This window comes from Taeniopygia guttata, chromosome 10 (assembly GCF_048771995.1).
Source record: "Taeniopygia guttata chromosome 10, bTaeGut7.mat, whole genome shotgun sequence".
NCBI classification, from domain to species: Eukaryota; Metazoa; Chordata; class Aves; order Passeriformes; family Estrildidae; genus Taeniopygia; species Taeniopygia guttata.
The window spans coordinates 5,197,123-5,204,400 of record NC_133035.1 but is presented as its reverse complement, the minus strand read 5'-3'; positions in this window follow the sequence as shown (position 1 = coordinate 5,204,400).

Sequence of the window (7,278 nt, the reverse complement as noted above, 5' to 3'; positions counted from 1 at the left end):
CTAAATGACGTCTGACACGAGCAATAAAATCGAGAAGAATGAGACACAAGCTCTGCTCTGAGGCTGACTCATTCTCATGCTCAGATAACCCGAATAGGCCTACCACACCCAACACAAGGACAGGAAATCAAAGCTTCTCCCAGCCGGGTAGTGAAAACTCAATTACAGAGTCCAGATGTTACACTTGTAACAAAGGACAAATATAGTTTTAAAGTATTTGCAGATCTTCAGCTGGATCACTTGAGATGATGTTTCAACTCAACAGCGTGAACAATTGACGTTAAATGCTGCAGAAAAAAGCAAGCACAGCCCACTCCCAATACCAGCAGTTATTCCTGTACTTTCAGCGTGGTTTTCTTAATCCCTGCAGGTGAATAGATGGACATAGTTCTTTCAAGAATATGTGCTCACTCAGTCAATTGGATTCTGCAAAGAGATATTTGTCTCTACTACTACAAGTATTTTTTGTAGGCATAGACAGAGAGAGCAGACATGGAGTAAAAAAGTTTTAGGCTTAGGCAGGTGCATAAAAACAGCAGTGGTAAAAGCTGCAAACACAAAAGAGACAAGAACACAGGCTGAGAGACACAGGCTGTAACTGCTAATCTGTAACAAGATCAGCAGTACCAAAAGGGAGAAATATTGGGAAAATTACATTCGACTTCAAACATAGAAGCAACAGAGTGGACACATGAACTGGTCACTCCAGGAGGGTGAAAATAATGTTAATACACCTTTTCTGGTTAAACAGAAGTGACATAAAGGGGAGAGCCACAGGAAAAGGCATATCATGGAGCAGTATTTTGTCAGAAAATGCCAGTGCCAATATTGCATTAGTCTGACATTTTTGGCAAGGCCACTGTGGTTATTTCTCTGTGTATTAAGGAACCTGTCTTTCAAAATTAATTCCTGGCTATCCCACTTCAACCAATGTCTGTCACTAGCACTGTCACTAGTAAAATAATTTCCCCCTGCTTTTCAGATTTCTTAGGAAAAAATATATCACTAGCAACTTAGAAATATTATTCAGAGATCAAAAATACTTACAGTCCTAGAAGTAACAACCATTCTGTATTGCAGTGTTCATTAGAGGCTTTAAATAGGGATATGCAGCCAGAGAGCCAATTTGTCTCCTAATGGCTGCATAATCCCTGAGGGACAGTTTTTTTAACCCCCATTTCTTGTCAAACATTCTTAATACAAAAGCATGTACACACACACACACACACCACAACATCCTCAGCTAAAGAGAGTGTTTTCAAACATATACATTACATTTTTGTGTACAAACTGCTGAGTCACATATTAGAATTGAGGAGGAACATAATCATTCTCTAAACATTTATCTTTCAGTCCTCTACTGCAGCCTGTTTCAATAACAGTACTACTTCCACTTCCTTAGAAATTCATCTTTTTAACAATTCAATACATCTTAAAATATTAAATAGCTCATATACCACCATTAATTTTGGCTAACTACATCTTCATATGAACAGTTTGCAAGTTTGATATCAAGCAAGCTATTATTATAATCAACAGCTTCAGAAACGTCTCTAACATCCAACTCAATCATCAGTTATTCAACCTCAGAATCACACACTGACCTCAGTCCAAAACAGACAGGAGCCTCTCTGAACTTATACAAACTTCAGCGACTGCTGAAGTGAATTCAAAAGAAGAAAGACTGACAATAGAAAAACCCCAGTACATTCAGAGTCATGAAGATACAAACATACCCAAACACGTTACAAATTCCCTCAATTGTTCTCTGTATATGTAGGTCAACTGACATCAAAGGCACTTTTCCCAGCTGGGGAATTTAAGTAGTATGAACAGCAGAAAATAGTCACGCTTTTGGCAGAACAACCAAACCCTAAAAAACAAAGCCATTGATCCTGCCCATGGAAATATTATATATTCTTCATACCTTCATGGAAAATGTCTGCAAAACCAATGATTTAAGGAAGGCAGCAATCAGACTGAGCAAACAGGAAAGCCTTCTGTTATCTGCCAAAAAGGAAAAGGGAATTAATTAATGGGAAAACAGCAGCTAAGTGCCTGTATCACTTTTTAAAATGAGACCTAAGCCTGTATGTCATATAGGGTACTTCTGAGGATTTACCCACAACTTGGAGAGTTTGTATAGCACCTATCCCAAGGAGCCCTGGTCCATGAGCACTGCTCCTGAGCACTACTGCAAGCTTTAGGCTGGAAAAAGGGCTGAGGCAAGGACTGCACTTACTGCAAGCCCAGTGTCTCTGTGTCTGCCTCACGGGTATTTACTGGAAGAAATGTGCTTCAAATAATAAGTAAGGCAGTACCAAGAATGGTTTTCAATTTGTTTTCATTGTTTGGCCCCTACACTCCCTTAAAGTATCTGCATAAAAGGTGGTATTTTAAATTGCCAGCAACTTGTTCAGCTGCAATTCCCTATTTGTGACCTGGCTTCTTGCATGCTGACCACAGCGATCCAAGACAGCACACTTTGCTTGGCTGGGGCTGCAGAGAGTCCTGTGGATGGAAAAACAAATATAATTGTGCCAGCTTCCCTTTCTTCCCTTCTGACTCTTCTCTGTGATTGAGCTTCAGCCTGTAGTCTGTGGACATGCTGTAGGTTCATTTGTTCTATCTTGTCAGTGAAGTTATCATTGCCAACTCCACCGTTCCTTTGTTACTGATTAGTATTGTTTGATACTAATGTTATCTTTTTTTCCCTGCCTCTCTCAATTCAATATACTATTTTCTTCTACCTCACCAACCTCATTTTTTCCTGTCATTATCTTCTTATCATATTACTGGAGGCTTGATGTGCCTAACTTGAATATTCAGTGTAAGTTCCCCTCTGACCCAACCTGATCTTTGCAAGAACATCCTTGCATATGGGGTCACTCCAGTTGATTTTTCTCTCATTTCTATTTTGTTCCTCCATCTACCCAGATCTTGCTCACCTCTTTCAGGATGCTGTCTACAAACAATCAACACTGCATTAACACTGAAGGTATGAAGGACACAATTCTATCAATATGTATTGCTTACTTAAACTTGTTGCTTCAATTAAAAGAGAGGGGAGGGATCAGGAGAAAGGACTTTCTGGTCTAGGTGTGACTGAGCCTCTATCTAGTGTTGCTCCCTGTGTTGCAAGAGGATAATATTAATTCCATTCTAATAAGCATATGGATCAGGCAGACCTCTGGGTGTTGTTTTTGCATCTTGATTATTTGTGTCTAATTTGGGAACTGCCATGATACAAATACACACAGATTTGTTATTACCTCTCATGATAATTAGAGGTTACAAAGACAGTTAAGTATAACTTAAAAGTTGTGCTAGTTGGGTTCCCAGGGTAACACTTGGGAAGTTATGTCTATGGCTACAGATGAAAGAAGGAAGGACTCCTGCTTAGCACACCTACACTGCATTAGTAGAACTCTATAAACACTGAAAGAGTTGTTTTGCTAGGAGAACGGGGGTTGTGTTCTGGGCTGTTTGGCTTTTTAGGGGGGTGGAGGCAGTTTAAATATTACAGAATTGTAATCCCACATTTTTGAAAAACAGACTGAATACCAGTATACCAATGCCAACTTTTATCTAACACAATACCAGAGAACCAGACATCTTATTAGGTGCTCCATCTAACAACCTAAGCCCTCGGATCAACTGTATTCTGTGCACTGTCATTCCTACACTACATGCACATTCCTGCACAAATGTTAGTCTCCACTCAGAATTTCATTTACTTGAAATAATCCCTTTTAAAGAGCAAGACTTAATTTCTGGAATGATCTTCTGTGTTGGCCAGATCTCTAGTATTTTGTTACATGTGTGTTCTACAAATTAAGTTATAATAGGTAATGTGGCTGGCATTGGCTGGTTCAGTGTGGGAACAGAGAGTGAATGTAGGTATAAGCAGTGTATTTATGAACAGATCATCCAGGTTTAACACTGGCCCCTTGGGCTGGCTGCCTTGCAGTGCTGTGGTTTGCTGTATGATCCTAGACTGTTGCCTTCTGACTGATCAGGCCCCATCTTTCTACTGTTAAGTCTTCAGAGAGAAGTTTAAGCATTGCATTTGCTAAAGAAAATGGAAAACAACATTAAGTACTTCATCAAGATACAAAACTAAATTAGATTCATCAAATAGTTTCCAGTTTATCTTTGTTTCACAAAATTCCTATGTTACCAGAAAGGTGATGTAACCTTGTTTAAGGCGTGTATTTTAGCAATCAGTGTGACTGACAAAGATATGACATGTCTGACATGCCCTGAAGTTACTTCCCATGCAGAATCTCCAAGTGCCTCTCCTAAGAGCCTGACAGCAAAGGCTCTTCAGAGCTAGTAAAACAGCTACCTCTCCACCAGATGGCTGCATCTTGAAGGTGACTACAAGTCTCCTTTTATATTCTTTTTTATATCCTTTTATATCCTGATACTGTTTCATCACCAGATTTCCCTTCAGCTACTTCTCAAAAATTGTGTCTGCTGTTCAGTTCCCCTCTTCTGCCACCTTCAAGCGTATCTGACTACAACCTTAGCCTGAAGTCTAACTTCCTGTCAACTGTTCTCTTAGTTTGAGCTCTAACTTATTTTCAAATATAGTCTTTCTCACCAGTGTAAGTAACACCACCATGCTCATTCTTTTATCTTTCCATCTTGGTGGATCCTTCAACCCCAAGCCTATTGGCACATGGAGTTTGCCCCCACAAAAAGCCAGACACTTGAGTGACTTTGGATCCCAAATCAAGACAAGGGAATAACAAAGCAAAATACTAGCTAAGATTATAGTTACAGTCAGAAAGAAACTCCTTTAGATACTCACAAAAGCTAATAACAAGCAAAGCTGTCTTGGGACAGACATAGAACCTAAATAAAGTCTCTATCACTTGAAAAAGCTCCTGAAGTTTAGGTCATTGTGGTGTATTCATTGCACTGGCTGTCCACTGTTGAAGGCAAAGAACATGGAATCATTTGTGCTCTATCAAGATGCTCAGAAGGAAGCAAACTCCTTTATTACTCTCACCTGGCTGACACAGCTAACACAGGTCACCAAATTCAGTTGTGTTGCAGGCTTGTCCTCCTGACTCAGCCCAGGCTACTGCACCTTCTTTCCTTCTGTTTGGCATGAGAACTAGAGTAAACCAGAGAGGTTTGCACATTAAGTGACACAGAGACCCAGCCAGGAATATGCATCACAAACAAATGTAAACCAGCAACTTGGATAACAAGTGTAGCAAAACCTAGAAAAGTAACTCCTCTGGCATTTCCTTCTGATGAGTGTTATTTGTATCTGGAGCTCAAGTCCATTTCTAACCTCTACTGTGAATCACCAGCAGTTTGTGGTTTTTCAAGGCACCTCATGGGAGTAATCGTCTAGTGACTCGCAGAGGTCTCCTAGCTACACACAAACACAGAAATGAAACACTTGCCAAACCCCTTGTACCGGTATAGGAGACTTAAATAAACTCCAGCATCTTTGCACTGAATGAAAGAATAGCAGGATATAGAAACAAACAGTCACTATGTGTGTAACTATGTTTCAGTGCATTTCCCCAGTCCCTGGGGACTTCCTGATGCCCTGCTCGAGAGGCAGCTGCCTTTTCATGCAAAGATCACACAGCCCGAGACAAAACCAGGACTATAAAGCCTTGTCAGATATTCAAGTTTACTTTCTGTTCTCAGATTAGCATCAATACACTCAACCACAGTTTAATGTATCTGAATCCAGGTATGATGCTGTCTTTGGTCCTAGAACCCATCCTTTAACTGGCAACTAAAAAGATCAAATCTCAAAACCAAACCCACTATGCCAAGTTCAGCTTTCTCAGTAATATCAGCACAATGCTGCTCAAATAAACAGGCTACCAGTATATATTACAACATTAAGGAGAGATTTTGAACCCATTTAGATATCACAGTGCTTAAAACTACTGCCAGCTCTAAAGTAATGCTCCCCAGACCGACACCACACTGGAAAACACTGTAGAAATTATTACCAGTGCACGTAGGAGCCCCTGACATCATCCAGAGCAGAGCAGCATGAATAATCACTGCAGAGTTTTTGGCCTGTCTTGCCAAAGGACAGAAACAGCTACAAAAGATGGAAGCTGCCAAAAGTCCTCAGGGAATTTTTTCCTAGGAATAGTGTTAAAAAGCTTTAAGTCTGTTGTGCTTCATTGTTTCCCATCATTATGTGCTCTTTCCACTTTAGTGACTCATAACACAAACAGTCCCCATGGTTTGTATTAGTCTCCTGGCCTCTGCCAAAGTACTGGGCAGGCTGTCACACCTTCAATATGTACCTAAGGATTCTGGGGAATAATTCTGAAAGGTTCAAGGAATCTAATTAAGCACCACCTAAACTTACTCTAAAAAATGCTTACACACCAGGTTCCTATGGCAAATCCACAGTCTGCTAACTACATACTGCAAAAATTATCTCCTTGTTGTTTAACATCATGCCACCAGGAATGACCCAGGAAAATTAATTTTAACATCACTTACAGTGAGAAGTTCTTTGAGAGAAGTCAATATACAATTTCTACAGCAATCTGGAACACAGCTGGAAATTTTCAATTAAAATCAATGATTCAGTGAAATAGCAAGAAAGGGTTTTTTTGTGGCTTTTTTCAAAACATATCAACTTTGCTTTAGTACGAAATAGCATAAACCACAGGATTTTGAGAAAGTTCTTGCATGATCTGAACTTCATTACCTAAATTAGGACCAGCTGAGGTACCAGCTGGGCATGAATGATGCCTTGCAAGACAAAGGAATGTCAAAGATTCCGAATTACACAGTACTGTCTACACTGTTGTTTTTGTTGCTCTTTCAAGTGGCATCTTATGGCTTTATAGAAAAATTAGGGCAAGGAAAGTTGACTTCAAAAAGCTGTTAATTGAGTGGCTTCTACCAAGAGATTCGTTTCTGCCAGGCAGGCTAAGACTTGTTTTTCCAGGTCAGAAGCACCAGGTCTGAATTCTAAAACCAGAGATCTCTTCCTCTAATGAGTAAGAAAAACTATATTAAAAACCTATTGTTTTAGCACGGAGTACACATAATACTCAACATTTCCACATCTGATTGCAGGTAAGCCTTCAGTAAACACTTCTACTGGAGCCTGGTAACTTTCAGTGCTGGGTCCTGCATGTCAGTAGCCAGTGCTCACATCAGGGACAGGTGAGAAGACAGAACAAAAGGCTGCAGTGCCAACACAACTAGAGATAATTTTTCAAACATCTTCTCAACACTAAGGTTTATTTTTCTAATGCTACTACCCTCCAG